This window comes from Crocodylus siamensis, chromosome 1 (assembly GCF_052110815.1).
Source record: "Crocodylus siamensis isolate JL-2025a chromosome 1, ASM5211081v1, whole genome shotgun sequence".
In the NCBI taxonomy this organism is placed as follows: domain Eukaryota; kingdom Metazoa; phylum Chordata; order Crocodylia; family Crocodylidae; genus Crocodylus; species Crocodylus siamensis.
Window position 1 is genome coordinate 12959536 of NC_143395.1, and position 20508 is coordinate 12980043.

Below are 20508 nucleotides of genomic sequence, written 5' to 3' on the forward strand. Positions count from 1 at the left end.
GAGCAGATCCTAATTGAGCTCTAAGATGACTCCACTTAAGGGCTGCACCATCTGAAAATCAGGACCTTTGCCCCAGGAGAGCGATGCTAAATGAGAAGTCCCTTGGAAATCCAGATTGCCTAGTCACTCTGCAGGAAGTCACCTGCAGATAACTACTAGGAGGGAGTTGACAACGGGAAACTACTAGGAGGGAATAGATAAAGGGATTGTGACTCACATGTTACCTATAGACACCTGAGCGTTACATATACGCCTTCATTTAGATGTACAAGAAGCATTTTGTAGCACTTACGTGGATTTTAGATCCGATTTTCACCTTGTGCTGTCATGCTAAGGACAGATTGGCTATAGCTTTTCCTGCTCTCTGCTAAATGGAGACTGCCTGGAAAAGGGTGGAATGCCAAGTAAGTCCCCGCAACTGGGAGAAGGAGGAACCCACCTTCTTACCTATTAACTCAATAGCCTTTTAGGCTATGGAAGCTCCCCTGGAGGTGTGAAACTTCCACTAACCAGAGGAGGCTCCATCAGAAGAGATTTAAACTCATATCTGTTTCTCAGCAATGTACGCTGAGCATGGGACCATGAGCTAAGTAGTGCCACGACCCACCCTTCATCTTCCAGCTGGCTTACTGGGTATCTAAGATTGCTACATGGCTCATTAAAATGGGTTTTAACTGCTGTTTCTCCCCCACCACCTTCTTTCTCCCTCTCTTTTCCAGTAAACATTAAGTGCAGCAACACCACTGGGGGCTAGAAGCCATGGCTAGCCCCTAGGATCCTCCCAGCACACATCCAAGCACGTGAGGATCTTTCAGTCAATCCAATGTCTAGCTATGGCAGCACAGAGTTGAGTAAAGTCTGCAAAACACTACCAGAGAGGCAAGGTAAATCAGATCACGTTAAGTTTTGTGCTGCCTGCAAGTAACCCTGGGGATAGCTACACTATACTGCAGCCCTGTGTATCGTAGACATACCCTTAGTTAAATAGAATTTAAACTCTTTGAAATAGTGCAACCTGGCAGTCAGAAATAGCATTACACTTTCCCATTAATTTCAGGTATGTTTTTTCAATGCATAAACCGTACGTCCAAAAAATCCAACAGTTTTGCATTATTTCTCTTTATTAAACTTGTAACACGTTTACAACATTCATCTGTCCTATCGATGGACCTTTACCCAGCATGTGTACTCTCCCACATTTACTGAAATGTTTCCTCTGCTTCCAGGCTTTGGAATTCACAACAAAGAACTGGTTTTGTGGCGGTGACAAAGCAAGCTGAATTTTTTTCACTTCATTCACTATTTCCTCTTTGGTGAATTTGGCTTGTGCCATTTCATATTTAAATCAAGCTTAGTTCCCTGCTTTATTAGTTTTCCATGAACTTCTGGTGATTTTTTTTTTTTTTTTTTTGCAAATGTTATCCTATTCTGACTCATTTCATCATTCTTAGGCAGCAACTTTAATTAACCTAGAAATACCTTTGTTATAAAATATATAGCACGTCAACTTTGGGTTAGCTTTTGGGTTGACATATTCATCAAACTTAGTATAATATGTTCGGCTCTTTTTCATTTCAGATAATACATGGATTAATAGATTTTTAGGCAAGAAGGAAACATTTTGATCATCTAGTCTAACCTCCTGTATAAGAGGCCACAGTGATCCTTGCATCTGTTTATGTATTCTAAATGTGTCTTCCTTCCTCTGCCTGGGAGATAAGCAGATAAAACCCCTTTTTCTTCTTCAGCTTTGGATTTCAGGGGGTACTTTGCATGCCTTATAAATTTATTTTCCTACTCTGGAAGGGTCTTGCATAGTTAATTAACCTTGGATGGAAGTGCCCCTCTTTACAGTGGTGACTGATGAATTAGAAATTCGTAGAAAGATTAAAACTGGCAAGCTATATGTCAAAAGCGTTGTATGCTATTACTTGTTAATGTGCCCAGACAATCTAGTTCCTTCTATTTCAGTTGTGAACTGCTGATTACTTTCTCATCCAAGTTCTCAACCCTCCCCCCCCAAAAAAAACCCCCCACAACAAATCAAATAAAAAACCAAGAAACAACTTTTCTTGGTGGTTTCTTTTTAAACACAGAAAACCTGATTGCAATTACAAATCCAGAAGACAGTCATCATTATTTTGATAGTTTAATTAGAAATAGACTAGACATGTATGAATAGGATTTGGAGTAAAAGATATTCTATAAGCAGATGTTAATTTGTGCAGAAGTGAAGGTGTTAAAGCTAAAAGGAGTTAAAATATGTGTATACTAACAGGAGATTGGGGGAAATGTGCTGAATCACTTAAGATGATGAACATTTAAAAATAGGGCACAGATGTCTAATTTAAATACAGAAATGTTCTTGGCATCTTATTAGTTGTTACTACATTTTTTTCTTGTATTTTATTCACACATTTAACTTTACTTGTTCTGATTTGCTTTGTCAACTACAGAAGGCTGAGGGATAATCTGCACGTTGAAAGCTGCCAGTGAATTTCAAACGAATGTGAAATTTGGTTTTAAACTGTGAATCTTAGAAATATTAACATTTAGTTCATGCTGCCATTAGGTGAAAGAGCACTTTTGAGGAATGAAGACAGGAGTCAATGAGAAAAAGCCCCAACAACATTGAAATCAATGGCAAAGCTCCTTGTGACTGTAATGGGTTCAGGAGTTCATGGGCTGTTATCTATTCCAATATCTATCTGTGCATGTTTAATATAACCATCAATGTGGAATCATAGCTCTAATTTTAAAACTAATGCAATGGAGGCTCTTATTCCTCCTAACTGACTCCGTTGAATCTGAAATGTGCAGGTGTTGTAAACTGTGCACAGCTTGACGTGTCCTGATAAAAAGTCCTATGCTACAAGAATATTCCTATTTTTATTGTATCTAATATGTCAGTATGTTTTAATTTTAATAGAGTACATCATGTTTTGTAGGAAAAAAATGACCAAAGAAAAATACTTTTTGACCAAACCCTTGTTTTTTTTCATTTGGGTGACATTTCACTCAAAAATCAAAACTGGAAAGAGCAATATTTGTTATTTGTTAAAAGTTCCAGTTTTCAAATAGTCTACTAAATTATTATTACCAATGGTTGAAAAATGGGATTAAAATATGTGTGTGTGTGTGTGTGTGTGTGTGTAAAAATTATAAAACCAATACTTTTTAGATTAGTTTCTTTTTCTTTGAAAAACTCTGAAAACACTTTACACATAATACATTCCTATAACAATGGTATTGTTAAGACAGCTCTAGATTTGATCATGCTTGTGATCTAGTCATACTAATATGTTGGTAAAAAAATGTTACTTCTTTGTAATAAAACATAATCTAGCTAGTTTACTTACCTTATATCTATAAATCATATTACCTTCAAAAAAATCAATAATGCCAGTAGAAAGTGCTACACTTTAGGCAGAACAATCAAATACAAACACAAAATGAGGAAAAGCTAGTTATGTTGTAGTACTGCAGAAAAGGATCTGGGAATTATAGTGGCTCACAAACTGAATATGAGTCAATAATGTGATATCATTGCAAACACGTAATAGCATATTGAGAAGTTCTGCATGCAAGTCACAATAAATAATTTTTCTATTTTGTTTGGTGCTAATGCGACATTTCTTATAAATATGGTCACTTTTGGGCCCTGTGCTTTAAGAAAGATGTGCATAAAATGGGAAAAGTCCAGGGTATAGCCATAAAGATGATTAGATGGCGTATGATTTAAGAGGCAAACTAGAAAAAATGGGATTATTCAAACTAGAAAATGGAAAACCAAGGATGAAGGAGTTGATAGCAGGTTTCATATACCTCAAACAATTGCCGTATTTAGGGTTTGTAGATGTGCAGGGATGCTGCCCTGATGCGCAGTAATTATATTTACAGTGCATGCTAATTAGCACACTGCAGCAGACTCTGCCTCATGTATCAGCATCCCCATACTTCCAAGTGGCAGTGGGGGCATGTTAACTAAAGCTTGTTGAATGAGCTTTAGCTAAAGTGCCCCTGCTGCCAGCTTGAAGCACAGGGATGCTGATACACGTGATGCTGCAGGTGCTTTAATTAGACAGGCTCTTGGAGCCGCTGTAATTAAACTGCCCCCTCCTTCCCCCTTCCCACCCCTGTACACTCCTGGAGCACATGTAAAGAGGCACATAGAAGCTGGCAATCAGTAGCAATGGTCTTAAACTATGACAAGGAAATGTTAGGTTTGATATTAGGAAGGGTTTTCTAACTATTATTGTGGCTTAACACAGGATCGGTTTACCTGGAGAGGCTGTGTAACTTCTATGTTGCTGGAAGTTTTTAAGCACAGATTACACAAATATTTGTCTAAGATGGTTAGGACAGAGATGATCCTACCTTGTGGCAGGGGTTTAGCTTAGATGACCTCTTGAGGCCACTTCTTGCCCTATTTTTCTATGATTTCTAAAGACTCCCTAAGAGCACTCAACTTATCCACAAGGGCTGATCTAACTTTGTTCCCGAAGTCTGAACTCTTTTATTCTAACTCATCAAAGATGTGTTTTTAGAAAACCGTTAGTCATTCACAGGAATGGATTTCATACAGGAATTATTAGATGAAATTATTAGATGCATTATTAGGTGAAATTATATGTCGTGTTATGCAGGAGGTCAGGCTAGATAATTATAATGGCCTTTTCCAGAATTAAAACCTATGCATCTATATTTATTTAGTTAATACCTTTTTTACTAATGAAAAAAAAAAAAGAAAAGAAGGGGGGGGGGATGAGGCTGGTAATCTCTTTTCCCCTGGCATGTATGCGCCACTTCTCTGAACATCAGACACATATACGTATTCATAAAAGCAGGTTCCAGAATGCTTCAGAGTACTTGGAAGGGAAGATATTGGAAGGTGTTAATGTCTGCTATCAAGTGGATATTTGCTCTATTGACAATGACAGATGTAGTTAAAGCTGATAGATGCAGTAAGCATCCGTCTTGCAAGCTAAATGGAAGGAGCAATTAACTGTCCTTTAGTGGAAGAATAACTGGAAACCATAGGAGGCTGCAGCCCCAGGTAGGAGACCACATTTCAACATGTTTGTAAGCTTCAGCCTGTGCTTTTGAAAAACCTCTGAGCCCTGCCTGGGATGGGTTATATACTTGCCCCTGGCAAATACTTTTTGGCAGCACTCTGTCAACAGCTGTTTCTCATCAACAATTCACAACTCTCCTCCCATAGGATGATCTCCTTTAAGGCTTCAGTTTGCTAAGCTCAACTTTCAAATGAATTTTCTAGGGACAAGTCCAGCCCCTCCAATTATTACCTGCAGGTTCCATTTGAGAACTGATTGCCTAGCACTTAACCACTGGCAAGAAGGTTGAAAATTTGGACCCTTCTTTTATTTAATGGATAATGTACATAAGTTGGTTATCGAGTGGTATTCAGTGATATGCATAACATATCTAGGAAAGGCAAAGTGCACTAGAAGCTAAATATATATTCATCAAATATCAGAATATAAAATTAACTACAAACTATTAATTTTGATTCTGTTATTAGCATTGAAGTTGATATTGTAAGCAAACCATTAAAAGCATCTGCCAAGTAGAAGGAAAGAACACATCCCTTCTGTTTATGTATTTTGTCTATTTAATTTGTAGAAGGAATTGCCTCCTAAAATAATAAGGATCATAAAAATGAATAAATCATGTTTCTTTTTATTGGATGCAATAAAGCCATAGATATCAGGTAACAGGATCTTTAGTTGCTATTATAGGACTATGTAACAGGAATTGGATAGAAATATATTCTGCCTGTGCTTCCACTGGGATGTTTCAGGGACTCTGCAGGATTGAGGCTTATACAAAAAAGTATGGCATTCTGATTAGGTGATTGTTCACTTCCAATCACAGTGTTTGAAACTTTAAATCTAATCATCAGTCAGTACAAAGGCAATTTCGAAATTAGCAGCATGGTTTTATATTTGATCTGTGATATTGCTGTCATGAAGTGTTATTACCATACTTGCAGGAACATATAGACAAAGATATATCTGTGCCTTGAAGTTTTGCTAAAATAGCATTAATTGAGAAGGATAAATCAATTAGGATAATTCTTTCTTTTTTATATCAAGTCATTTACTCTATATATATAACCAATCAGTTAATGATATATATATACACATACATATATATATATATATATTTCCATATATATCTATATATCCTATTTATATGTGTGTGTGTATGTGTATATATGTGTGTGTGTGTGTGTGTGTGTATGTCATTAACTAATTGATAATAATTATAATCGTTGTAATGCCTATTAAAAAGTTTATTAAATTTTGTTTGGGTAGGCGCACTGTTTCTAGACTGAAAATGGAGGGATGCTGAACAAATGTTAATGAAAGAGTAATGCGTAAGTTTTGGGGGAACCTTCTAATAGGTACTGCAGGGATTATTTCAATTTATTTAATATCTGTTTAATGATCTGCATGTGGTGTAAACAACACATTATTATTCATATACATAATAATGTAATACTCGTATTCTGTTAAATGAGCGATTGAGGACACATAAATAATAAAAAAGAAAAACTGGGCAAAGTATAATTATCTTCAGCTTAGTAAATGTAGTTGTTGTCAGACTTGGTAAATCCTAATATTAAACAAAGACTAATTCAATAGTTTTTGTACCTTAACACTACCCCTTTCCTCTATAAAAAAAGGATCAATTAAAATAAGAGCACTAAACATAACTGCTAATTTAATGACAATATTCTGCAACCTTAACTGTATGTATATGACATCTTGTGCTGCATAGCTGCTGTAGTACAATACGATTCTAAGTAACCACTGTAAATCTTAGATATATTGTACTAAGAGTTAAGTGGAAATCTATAAAAATTAAAGTCTTTTGTGTGTGTGTGTTTAGGGATAAACTGCAGGGCCATAAAATATAGAGGTAATTTGGAAATGAAAAGATTAAGCAACTTTTGAAGGGGCTCCTTTTCTTCCTAAATCATATTTAATTTCTTTGTGGGTGTTGTAATGTGAGGCTTACTCCAGGTTGAACATTGAATATGCTTTTAACTCCAATAATGTGACTTGAAAATCTCCAAGCTTTTATGGTTCTAAAAAAATCTGTCACACAATCATCTACGTTTACTGATTTCTTCATGAATTATATATAGGTTAAAAGAGTCTGCCATAAATAGTGGGTTCACAGAAAGGACAGGGTGAACATTTGAACTCATTGGTAAAAAAGGGAAGCCGTTTTTCACTTTCTTCAGTCAACTTTCAGTCACCCGTCTAATGCAGTTTACTACGAACGTAACATTAGTTCAACATTAAAATTCTATAAGCCCGTTTCTTAGTTTCCTCTGACAGGTCTCAAGTACCATATAGATAAGAACTCCCAGGCTTCCTCTGCAGCTTTTTCAAACATTACAGGGAACAGGATAGCATCCTGCTTTTACTTGACTTATGTAAGCCTGATGAATAAAGGACTTAGAATTATTTAACCCTGCGAGTTTCTAATTCCGCCACCCAAAACAAAAAAGCCCCCCAATAAAATAATGGATGAACAAAAAAAAAAAGCCTTTGATATAGGTAAGCTAAAAGAGAAACGATAATATATGAGAAAAAAGGAAGTTCTTCCCAGTTCAGGAAATATTGCATAAAGCCAGGAACTGATCAAACAATGTGAAATAGTGATTGCTTATTGGGTAAAGAGTACTGTGTGTAGGATGAGTTTAAGGGGTTATTTCTGCTCTCATGTACAGTACTAAAAATTAGGAACAACTCCACCCAAAACAATGAAGCCAAAACAATGTAAAGAGAAGACATGCATTTTGTCTTCCATTTTCTCAATATTCTCAATATTTATTTCTATTCTATAGACAATGGTTCCCTGCCTATAGGGAATACACACTGATCTTGCTGAAAAGACATATCACAATATGAATTTCTCATGTACCTTCTGTAGCAATTTTTGTTGGACGAGACCCACATATTAAATAATATTTCCATCACCATTATGTTGTTTTTAGCCAAACCGGGGGGGGGGGGGGGCAGTATTAGAACTTGCCTGACAAAGACAATTACTTTCTTAAAAATATCTCCCCTACTTCTTTCTAGATCAAGAGTAGCTGTTTTAAATGACTTTAGAGACCTTTTGACATATATGCCTAGTCAGGCATATGGAAAAGTGGACCTTCCATCCCCTCTTTAGATAGGATCCAAAGGCCAGACTAAGTCTGCACATCTTCTGCATTGGTACACATCTGGGAATCAAACCTGGGTCTCCCTCATGGCAGACAAGGATTCTATCACTGAACCACCACAGTGAGCTATTCAGTTGTAGGGACTGCAAGAAAACAAAGCCAAACAAGAATAAAATAAAATGCAAAACTGCACCCGTGCATATGCCATGATCCAGAAGGATTGATGGTTGCCTATGTAGATGGGCATCTGAAAGTTTGTGTCCTCATCCCTCAATTTACAAAACAAACAAATAAGCAAAAGCTTATAATCAAAGATGGAAATAGTTGTTTGGTTAAATTAGAAACATCATTTCCGTAAACAGTTTTATGATCATAGACATGTCTGTATTTACAAAAGTGTTTTTCCACTCTTTGTCTTAAATAAAATACCCAATATCCTTACTATTTTAGGTAATAGCAATTGGTGCATTCTCACATATAAGACGACACATATTTTTCTTCAGTTAAAAATAAACTAGAAGCTTTACTAATCAGCTAGGGGCCTAGGGCTATATTATTCAGTTTAAGATTGAAGCAAAACCAAATATAATGTTATTCTATTGAGTTAAAAAACAATCTGCAGGGCTGTGAAATAGGAGGTAAAAGACAAGAGAAGGGCTCACGTAGATTATAATGAGCCATGAAGTCAAATGACTCCCTCAGCACTGCCTGGCTAGAAATGCTGCTGCCACTGTCAGGCAAGTGGTTTTAATCTCTGGATAGAACAGGAATCAAAGGGCGATTCCTTGCTGACTACTTCCATAAATGGCGTCTCCAGCTCAGCCTTGCTAAAACCATGGCGCCAGCCTTCCACCTAAATAACCAAGCAAAGGAAGAAATAAAAGTCAAGATTTGTGACCAGACACTTGAATATTGTTACATCATTACGTATTTAGGAGTCAAGCATCTGGAAGGGGTCCAGGGTAAGGTTAACAGCAGAGGAGTTCATATCCATTACTTGTTGGCACCCCATGGGGTGCAAGTTTCCAAACACTTCATACCTCTGCTCTGGCACTTGCATATACTCCTGCTGAGCACTGTGCATCTGTATGGGGCCAGAGAATGCACATGAAGTTAGTGGATTCCAGCCTTAACATTATCATGGGGCACATCCAGATGAGCATGGTCATGTGGTATGCGGTGCTGCAGACATGTTTGCAGCACCACATATTGCATAGTCTGGTGTTTTCTGTAATGCAAGGGAATGCTGCCTGAGTGTGCACTGTGCTGGGTTTTTTCCCGATGGTTTTTTGACCCCTGGATAACCAGGGGACAAAAAAACCCACAGAACAACCCCCCCCCCCGGTACAATGCACACTCAGTTAGTGTGCGCTGCTGAAAAGTAGAGCCGGGCTACCAAGGGTCATGCTGCGGCTGCCGGCCAGGTTCCACCTGGCAGAATCGCCACGACTGCAGCCCCTAAAGGCTCCCAAGACCTCAGGAGGGAAGCTGCTGCCCTGGCCCTAGGCCTCAAAGCCCAAGATCCAGACCATTCGTTGCACTCCAGCCTTGTAGCCACAAGCCAGAAAACAAACTACCATCTGAAGACTTGGAACCCGTTCCCCACTGAGACCAATAAGCTGATCGAATCTGCAGATGGCATGTCACTTACCACATGGATCTCCCATCTGTGGAGCAAGAAATATACTGCACAAGAACTGCAGCTAAAGAACTTCATCCCCAACACCAGCTTCTGCCCCCTTAGGATGGCAGCTGTCCTGCAGGGCCTGGACTGCTCTTGTCCATTTCAGAATGGGTGTTGGATGGATTAAGCCAAGCATGCCAACTTGGTGCCTCTCCAATGATGCTGGCTACAGCTGTGGTACAAACAAGCCCACCACATCATCTATGAATGCCCTTATGGACCTCCTTCAGGTATCCAAGGTCTTATTAACATTGACCATTCTACCTGTTGCTGACTTTCTGGCCCTCGTGTTTCCAACGTATGAGTGTGGCATTTGCTTCATCACCATCACAGGGTGATGCAAATACATCCCCCTTGATCCACCCTGGGCCTTACCATATTTGAACTCTAATAGCTAAATGGTTAGAGCACTTGCCCAGCAAGCTGGAGACCTTTTGAAGCTGAGCCACTACAGCTTGCATTTCATACATGTACCGTGAAGATGCCCAAGGTACAACCCAGTGCTTACTTCCTTTCAGGGTATCATCCACTCATTGTGCCCAGAGACATTTACTGCACAATAGACTAATTATCTGCACTGTAAATGTCTCCGTGTCTACAGGTGTACCCCTATTAGTAATATATGCATGTGTACCCCTATTAGTCCACATGTGTACCCCACAGCAGGGTAGTAAAAAACTCCACAGCAGTGCACATGTAGATACTGACCTGGCTGTTTAGGGCATGAAGGTGCTTCACTGCAGGGACTGCTTGCTGGCTAGTGACACACTGAAGCACTATTGTGCCCCAGCCAGCCCCTCTGTAGCATACTGAGCCAGGGGGGCAGGCTGACCCTCCAGACCTCTGCTAGCCAGGCTGCTCTAACATGGCTCAATGTATTGTGCTCCCAGGCACATGTTCAAATAGCAATAAACTCCAGAGTTAATTTCTCCAGAGTGTACTGCTTCCAGGTGCTCATACAAAAGGTGTGCCTGGGAGCAATAAACTCTGGGGTCATGTCCAGATGGGGAGTGGTGTGCACTTGCAGCGGCAAGAATAGTAGTGGCACACATTTGTAGTGCAGTTGGGGGACAAATTTTCTTGCTTTGGGCAAACTACCTTGCTGGCTGCTCCCGCCTCCTAGCATGCTGGAGGGCTGGGGCACAACTGAAGGAGTGGAGACACCCTGCCCAGCAGGCAGAGCATCTCCCTGGAGGACCAAGTTTATGTTCCTTCCTAGTGCATTTTTTGTCCCCACAATTTTGTCCCCACTTTGCAATTTTGCAGTGCAGGGCACATTTTCACATTCCCCACATGTGGTTTGTGGCACCACAAAGAGGTTTGTGGTACCACAGACCCCACACCCCTGCTCCTCTGGACACAGCCCAAAGCATTAAATGCACATGTAGACATGCCAAATGAGCCCCACACCCTCCAGGTTGGCTTTTTTGGTGGTTTTTTGTTTTTGTTTTTTTGTCCTGGCCCCACATAACCCTGTCTCCCTCTTGGAATACCAAAAAGGGGATGAATATGATGCAGTGGTTAGAACATTGTGCTAAAAAAATCTGATTCAGACCATTTCTGAGAGATGGAAATTTAGGACCCAGGCCTCTAGCTGAATGCTTTAGCTACTGGGGCTAGATTGCTAGAGTATCTGCCTCCTCCAGCATCTGAAACTCCCCTTGTCATGAGTTTCTGGCCAGCTATCGTTGGTGATTTAGACATGACTACAGATACAAAATGGGCATGTGTATATGTAGCAGCTTGCATACCTGACCGCTTTGTAGCCTACTGCACATTCTCAGTCTACATGTAGACATGTTCCCACTGCAGGGGAAATAGAATTGCAACCTGTGCCATTTCAATGCTATTTCAATGCAAAAAAGAATATATAGAATTCCCCCCCCTAGTTTAGCAGTTGGGATTTGTACCTTCATTCTGGTATCATAGTTCTCCAAATGTCTCCCATAAGGTTAGGCATCTTTTGAACAGTGTCCTAACCATGAAACTTTTTTGCTTGTCATACTTCATTAGTTCCAGGATGCTTAAAATGCAATGCTTATTCCATATTCAGGATCATTTTTGCAGAAGCTGCATTCTCAGAAAAATGCCATTTTTTACTTTAGGTTCCTTCATGCATAGAAAGTATTATTGTCTAGCTGTTACATATTTAACCTAATTAGCTAAAAGTTTCAGAAAATACAGAATTACTTTCTTATTTACGTGCATGACCAAAGGCTCAATTCTGCAAACACTTTCCTCACTTGAATAGAAAATTGCAGTGGGACTATTTATCTGAGTAAATTTGTAGCTATGTTTAACTGTTTATGGGACTGGACCATAGTTGTGCTCACAGGTTTATACAATACATTTCTTATCCAAAATATGAAGTATATTTAGAGACAAAGGGTGGCATTACAGCTGATTTAATAAGAAAAAAATCATTGAGATATTTATTCTTTTTTATTGTGTCTTGCAAATTTTCAAAAAATTTGGACAACACTGCCCTTTCTGAATTTATGAACATCTAAAAAATTGACTCAGTTCTGAAAATGGTAGAAAATTCTGAAAAAAATCAATACAAATGTCTAAAGTTTCAGTATGTTTTTGTTGAATACTACTGTTTTTATTGAATATATTGTTTTTATTGCAAAATCTTGTTCCACCCTAGGCATCGTTTTCAAAATTACACGAAGGAGTTAGGGAGGTGACCAACTCATTTAAGTGTTTTGAAAAATCCCCACCCATACTTGTATCTTGTGAATTTTACATTTCAGATATGTTCAATATGATTTATATTTCAGACAGCCTAGGCATTTACATAATTTGGCTGTGAAAATTAGGAATTTACTTTAGAATGATACCATGTGCAATAATCACTTGCAACATATAAAGAATATATAATATTTCTATATTGTTTCTTTAAGGAGATTTACTGAATACATTGGTTACATATATGCCATTAGTTTTATAACTGATTATATATATGCCATTAGGACATATAACTGGTTGCATATTTGCCATTAGTTTTATAACTGATTATATATATGTCATTAGGACATATAACTAGTTACATATATGCCAGTAGTTTTATAACTGCATTATGGAGTTTCTGCTGGATGTCAGGTGAAGGAGATATATAACAATTAACTAAGTAATCATAGGTAGATCAAGCTATTACTATATCTATTGTGCAAATCTGAATTTAGAACAGAAATTAATTAATATATTTCACTTGAACCAGCTTTACTCTTTTAGGACTAGTCAAAGTATAAAATATGAGGGAAAGCTCATCATTCATTGTGTGCATTTTGATATGTGCCTTGTAGCAAATTCTTACATTTCTCACTAAATGCTTTGTTTTTTATTCTTGAAGAGTTATCTTGCTTTATTCTGACAACATTAAGCACAAAAGGGTTCAGTGTCTACAGAGAAGAGAAAGCTGCCTGTAAAATTATTTTCCTTCCTTCGTTCCTTTCTCCTTCCTTCCTTCCTTCCTCCCTCATTGTGTCCAAGGATTTATTTTACATTAATTTTAGACCACTTATCAAGCAGAGAGGTTGTTCATGTGCATTAACATTTATAAAACTCTGTAGTAAGTAAGAGGTTATATTCTCGTGTTTAAATGACAGCATATAATTCACAGGAAAATAGCACAACATGTCAGGTTACACTAGGCAAAGGGGTATTGTGAGATGTGTTCTTTTCTCAATGAGAAACTTGTTGGACCCCGGAGAGTCCTTAATTACATTCCCTCTAATCTACAAGAGTAGTTGTTGTTGTTCTTGTTTTTTAAATAGAGTTTACTTGCCAGGTAGGTTTATAAATATCCCCAGTGTCTCAGTCATCTAAGAAACAGACTGAGATTTTTAGGAGAGAAGTTTAGTGCTTATCTAGCCATTAAATGGGTGCATTTTAGCTACAGAAAAAAGTAGCCATGCTGTTAAGACACATCAGACTACAGCTGCACAAAAGCAAAAAGAGCACTATGACCTCAGGATAACTAGACAGGTGTATGAGCCAGGGGACCTGGTGTGGGCATGGGACCAAACTAGGAGAAACAGATCAATAATTCATCTAGCAAACTTCCTTTGTTGCAACTTGAGACCATTGCTCCTTGTTCTGTTACCTGCCACCACTGAGAATGGTTCAGCTCCATCCTCCTTGGAACCGTCCTTCAGGTAGTTGAAAGCTGCTACTAAATTCCCTCTTCATCTTTTTTAATAAACCTAGGTCCCTCAGCCTCTTCCCATAATTCACATGCCCCAGCCCCCTAACCATTGTCATTGCTCTCTGCTGAAGTCTTTCCAATTTGTCTACATCTTTTCTGTAGTGGGGGGCCAGAATTGGACACGGTACTCAGTCACCTGCAAAGATGCTGAGGCTGCATAAGCTGGTGTGGTTAAGGTAACTGCATTGTAGCCTACAGCCCGTCTTTCACTAAGGAAAGGTGTGGACGTTACCTTAATCACTGTACCCCTCTGGTCCTTTGAAATCCCAGTACTTTTAATCTACCACTGAAAATTCACATTTTGTAATTCTTTTTCAAGTAATACATTTTTGACCTTGCTTAAGTCTCAAATTTGCCAAAATGATTCCTTTGCGGTTGTGGGTTGGCAGGTTAATTATGCATTGCAAAAAAATGACTGGTAAAATTGAGGCTGATGACAAAACACATCCCACACCCGCCCCTTGCATGTCAAGTTGTCAATAAGGAATGTGTTTATGAAAATAGTGGCTATTGAAAAATTTGGCTGACAGTTCTTCCAGGGATGAGAACTTGAATGGATGAGGCACAGTAAGCCACTTGGCCCACAAAGAGAAAGAAGCTGTTTTGAGCAGAGAAGACAGCATATAGGGCTGAGCATGACAGAAGGAAGTATAGGGTCAGGGAGGGGGAAGCTGTTTATCAGCAAGCCAGGGGAGTAGAAGGTGTCTAATAAAGGGGAGAAATGTTATTTCTGGAAATTACAGGCCAGTTCATTGGCTGATTTTTACTTAAATGGAAGTTTTAGAAACTGTTTGAAGGGATCTAATGGGAGGATTTGGAAAATCACAGCTTGACCAAAGACAACCAATATGGTATCAGGGCAGGAATACCATGCTTCACTGCCTTGTAATTCTTTGTGGATATTACAGCCAGAGCAGGCCACAGGATATTACATATAGCAGTTAGATTATCAGTAAATGTCTGACCGAGTGCCACATTAGGAGTTTATGTCTAAGGTGCTGAGCCATGAGATAAGTGAGAGGCAAGCTCATCGGATTGTGAAATTGGTTAAAAGGAAGGAAACAAAAAACAGCTATGCTTTTATTTATTTTTTTAAGCCAGGGGTAGGTGGGGAGGATTGTCTAGAGATACCAAACAATACATTTTGTATTCCCAGTTTGTAGCTATGTGAGAAGCATGGCTGGTAATGCTGATTGGAAGAAAGACTTTAAAGCTGATAAGTAGCTAAATGTGAGGAAGTGTAAAGAATGAGGGACAAGATACCGGGTGAGTTAAAGCAGGGACTAATAAAATTCATTGTGGATAAACAGAAAGGCAGTTGTCTGGGTGAAAACAATGGAAGAGAGGATCTTTAGGTGAATGTGTCCTTTAAGGCTTCACGCCACTGGTAGAAGCTGCAGCTTTTAAAACACATCTGTGTGGCAGAGCTGTATGGTGCAGAAGATCTGATTTCTATAGTTATCATCAGTGATCTGGGTTTTCTACTCACCGGGGAAAAATATGGTAAAACCCAGATGTTCTCATTTTAAGGAGAAAAACCTGGATTTTCTCCTTTAAAGGAGAAAAATGAAGGAAATGGTGGGTTTGCCCTTGCAGGCTGGCAAAGTCCAGCCCACAAAGGGCTGGAGGGGAGTGGGAGGAGGACAATCAGCGGGGAGCACCATGTGTGCATGTACACTTGCACATGGCTGCCAGACAGCCTGGGGAGCGGCTCCCACAGGTAACTCTGGCGGTGTGGCAGGGGTGTGGAGAATTGAGGCCCTTATAGTGAAGGACAGAGGGAGCGAGCTGGGGCTGAGGCTGGGGCTGCTGCCCAGCTGGGGTGCTGCATGGGGCTTGCGGCAGGGAGCAGGATGGGGCTACAGGTGACTTAACGGCACGCTACACTCCCGGGGAAGACACAGGGGGCATATGCCCCCCAGATTTGTGTGTGGAGCAGAGGTGGGTGTGGGCTGCCCGCTTCTGGCTGGGGTTCACCACCCTGCTGCTGTATGGTGGGGCTTCCGCAGCCCAACAGGTGAGATGCGGCATGGCAGGGTAGACCGGGGCAGCGAAGCACTGCCACGAGCTCAGCGCTGCCATGCCAAGGTGCCCCCTGCCTGCCTGGCAACAGAGGAGGAGGTGGCACAGTGTTGTGTCCCTTGCTGCTTCTGGGTGGACAGGAGGTGCTTTGCCATGACAGTGTGGCGTTCCCAATGGTGGCAATGAGCTTCCCTGCCTGGCCCCACACTGCCCTGCCGTGCCTTGCTCTGCCCTGCCCTGTCCTGCCCTGCCACACTGGGTCCTGTCCGCTGGGCTGTGGAGGGCATAGGGTGGGGAGCCCTGAGCCCACAGTGGGCAGCCTGCACCTGTTCCCCCCCATCCCTTCCACAGGTCCTGCCCTGGTTGTGCTGCCCAAGGAGGAGAGGGAACCAAGCTCCTCACTGCTCCACCACAGCAGCTGCTGCCTCCTGCACATAGCAGCTGGGGTTCGGGCATTGCTGCAGGGGGAAGGGGGCTGTGGACCTGGGCCCTTGCCCCATAGCCCTGGCAGTTGGGGCCCCCCTCCAGCAGGGCTGGGGGGGTCAGGAAACTGTGGGCAGGGAGTGAGGAGCATCAGCAGGGCCCAGGGGCTGTAGTTGAGGAGTGAGGGGCATCAGTAGGGTTGGGGGGGGTTGGGGATTGAGGGGCACCAGCAGAGCTGGGAAGCTGTAGGTCAGGAGTCAGGGGCAATGGCATAGGCAGGGCGCTGGCATATCAAGGCTGCCCAGTGCCACAAAGCAGTGAGGGGAAGAGGGGCAGTATGAAAATGGAGGAGCCGCAGCTGCACCCATATCCTGGTGAGCAAAAGGGGGCAGAGGGAGCTCTGATTTTCCATGATAAAATCTTAAAATCAAATGCCTAAGTGTATAGGTATTTAGAATTTTTTTTATTATAGTGGTTGAAGTACTGCTTGACTTCCAAATTGCTTTAAAATTCTAAATATATCAGTAAAATGTTGTGTTCAACTGATACCTATATATGTACTGGAATGTCATTATAATCATGGAGAAACAAGGATGGGGGGGCAGTTAATCAGAGAATTTCTGATTTTTATAAGAGATTTTGTCATTTTTAAACAGAGAAAACCAGGATCTCTGGGTATCATCCCAGTTTAAGATGGGTAGCTACCATAAGTAAGGGTCCTGTTACATGGTAAGTTTAGGCAGCTTCTGGAGCTCTTAAACCCTGGATTGGTTGCACATTATCCCCTTTAAGTCATTTAAAGCACTTGCTATTCCACTTAAAGTTATGTTGAACAGTATTAGTTTTAATCTGCCTAATTTTGCTCCTGTTCTGTTGAAGTGTTGCCACTCTCTATAGCTATTCTGCCCAAGTTGAAGTTCTCCGCAATCCCAGGATGGAGTGGCTCCTCCTGAGTCAGAGAGAGTGGGGAAGCCAGGATGCAGCAGTGCTGGCGCCTTGTCCCCCAGGGATGTCGGGCGGAGTAAGCGCCACAGTCACAGAGCACCCAGCGACCATGGTGCCTCCTGCCTCTGCCTCGATCAGCTTGCTGCTCCTGCTGCTGGTGGCATGGGGTGGGGGTGGAGGATGGGGTGGGGAGGAGAGTGGGCTCTGGGGAAAAAAGGATTTGGCCCCTTTTTACATAAACTTTTAGTCCTGCCCCTGCTCACCAAGTCTCCATTGGTGAGTGAGAGCTGTGCAGATGAAGGACAGTCAGAGATGTTTTTTTGCCTTAAGGTGTGACTGCTTCACTAAACCAACCAATAGTAAGACAATGAACATTTTTGCAGCTTACAAAGTTATAACAAGGCCCTAAGTCTCATTAAGGAACTTCCTTATTCTCGTCTTTCAAATCTCTGTGTAACATCCCTTCTATTCCCACACCAAGTGAATTCTGTTATATGTATTTTTCTTCATGGGTGGCCAGATCATGATTTCTAAAGAGATTTTACCTTCATGGTATATTTTAAAGTCTATTAAAGAACTGGTGATGTGTTAGACAAAGCAGTGATAGACAGAAATAACTTTTTTTCAGTGTAACATTTCAATGGCATATAAATGAAAAGGAGTTTGCTGAAAACTCTTCAAACTTTGCACAGACTTTCTCCTTTGTTTTCTGAATAACAGTAGCAATTTTCAAGCCACGAATTTTCAAGGCAAAGTTATGAGAATGGGAAAGTAAAGCCTTATAATGGAAGACACTTACAATCTTTAATCTGAAGAGGCTAAGCCTTATACATAACAACTGCACAAACTTACACTGTCACTCTGAAAACCATGAACTCTGGAATGAGCAAGATGATATTCTTTTTGTCTGACATTCATCTACAATTCAAACCATACAAATGAAGTGCAAGCTCAAAAAAAAAAAAAGCCCAAAAGTTTCCTGAGAGGAGAAGTTTAGAGAATTTCTTACTTCTCAAACTTAAATCTGCCAATGAAGCAATCAAAGTGTGTGACAGCTGACTGAAATGAATGACAGGCAAAGATTTCTTAGGGCGATATGCCTAGTTGGGATAGAATTAGACAAGCTTTTGAATGTGAGACAGTCTTCCTCAGGTCTGACCTTCCTGAGGTGGGAGAGTGGAGAATAAGTGGAAGTTGTTTTTCCTGAAGCTGTTGTGGGAAAGATTTAAGGATACTTGCTTCTGCTTAGCCAGTTGATCCCCATCCTGTACCAGTGTGTGACATTGTTCTGTCCCAAGTGCAGGACTTTCCACTTGTCCTTATTAAATTTCATGAGATTCCCTTTAGTCCAATCACCCAATTTGCCTAGATATCTCTGAATCCTAGCATTACCTTCTATTACTAGGCCATCTACTACTTGCCCGAGCTTGGTGTCATGTGGAAACTTGCTGTAGGTGCACTGGAGTGCACTTTCCAGGTCCACCTTCCCATCTTCCAGGTTATTAATGAAGATATTGAATAACACTGGTCCTAAAATGGACCCCTGGGGTGTGCCACTTGATACCTGCAACAAGACATCAGGTCATTGATTATTACTTTTTTGAGCTTGATGACCCAGCTAGTTATCCAGCCACCTTACAGTACATTCATCCAACCTGTACTCCCTTAGCTTGCTTGCAATAATGTTGTGGGAGACCATGTCAAAAGGCTTGCTAAAGTCAAAGTATATCACATCCCCGATCCACAGAGCCAATCATTTTATGATAAAAGGAAATGAGGTTGGTCAAGCATAACTCGCCCTTGGTGAATCCATACTGGCTGTTCCTAATCACCTTGGGTGTTTATAGATATGCTCTGGGAGGTGAAAGGGGGTGCTTCAATTAGAGAGCCACGCTAATTAAGTGCCCGAGCATCACATGTATCAATATCTCTGTGCTGAAAAATGGCAGTGGGGTGCTTTGAACTAAAGCCCATCAAACAAGTTTTAGTTTAAAGCGCCCCATTGCCATTTTTCAGTGCAGGGACGCTGATAGACATGATGCTAGAGGCTGCTGAAGCACATTAACTTCCACACTCCAGAAGGGTAAATTAAGAGTCTGCTCTGATGTGCTGGATTTACAGCACATCAAAGCAGCTTCCCTGCACATCTATAGGAGTCCCTTCTTCTCCAAGTGCTTAGATATGAATTCTTGAGGATCTGCTCCATGGTTTTTCCAGGGATTGAGGTCAGGCTGACTGTTCTGTAGTTTTCTGGATCTTTCTTCTTCCCTTTCTTAAAGATAAGCACTATATTTGCCCTTTTCAAGGTGTCCAGGACCTCTCCTGATCACCACAAGTTTTCAAAGATAATGGCCAGTGGCTCTGGGATCATAGTGATAAAATCTCTGAGCACCCTCACGTTCATCACATCAAGCCCCATGGACTTGTACATGTCCAGCTTTTCTAGATGGCCTGTAACCTGTTATTTTACCACTGTTGGCTCCTCTCCTCCTCCCCAAACTATGCTGCCTGGTGCAGTAATCTGGGAGCTGACCTTGCCTGTGAAGACTGAGTTGAAAATGGTATTGAGTACTTCAGCCTTTTCTGCATCCTCTGTCACTACGTTGCCTTCTGGATTTACCAAGGGGCCTACACTATCCCTGATCTTCCTCTTGCAGCTGACATACATGGAGAAACCCTTCTTGTTACCCTTCAAATCCCTTGCTAGCTGCAACACCAGTTGTGCTTTGGCCTTCCTGATTTCCTCCCTTCGTGCCTCAGCAATACTCTTATACTCCTCCCTCGTTATTTGCCTAAGTTTCCACTTCTTTTTAGTTTCCTATTGGTTTTAGTTTCCTATTTTAGTTCACTGAAGAGTTTCCTTGCTAAGCTAAGCTGGTCTTCTGCCATATTTGCTAGTTTTCCTATACATCAGGATGGTTTATTCCTATGTGCACACTAAGGTGTCTTTGAAATACAACCACCTCCCCTAAACTCCTTTCCCCGCTCAGGATGGCTTCCCAGGGGATGCTGTCTGTC

The 20508-nt window shown here is 40.9% G+C and overlaps 1 pseudogene; it reads right to left on the reverse strand.

The window, feature by feature from the left end:
• Window positions 1-20158, reverse strand: part of LOC149872585 (uncharacterized) — a 36469-nt pseudogene extending 16311 nt beyond the window's left edge.
• Window positions 20159-20508: the final 350 nt, after the last annotated feature.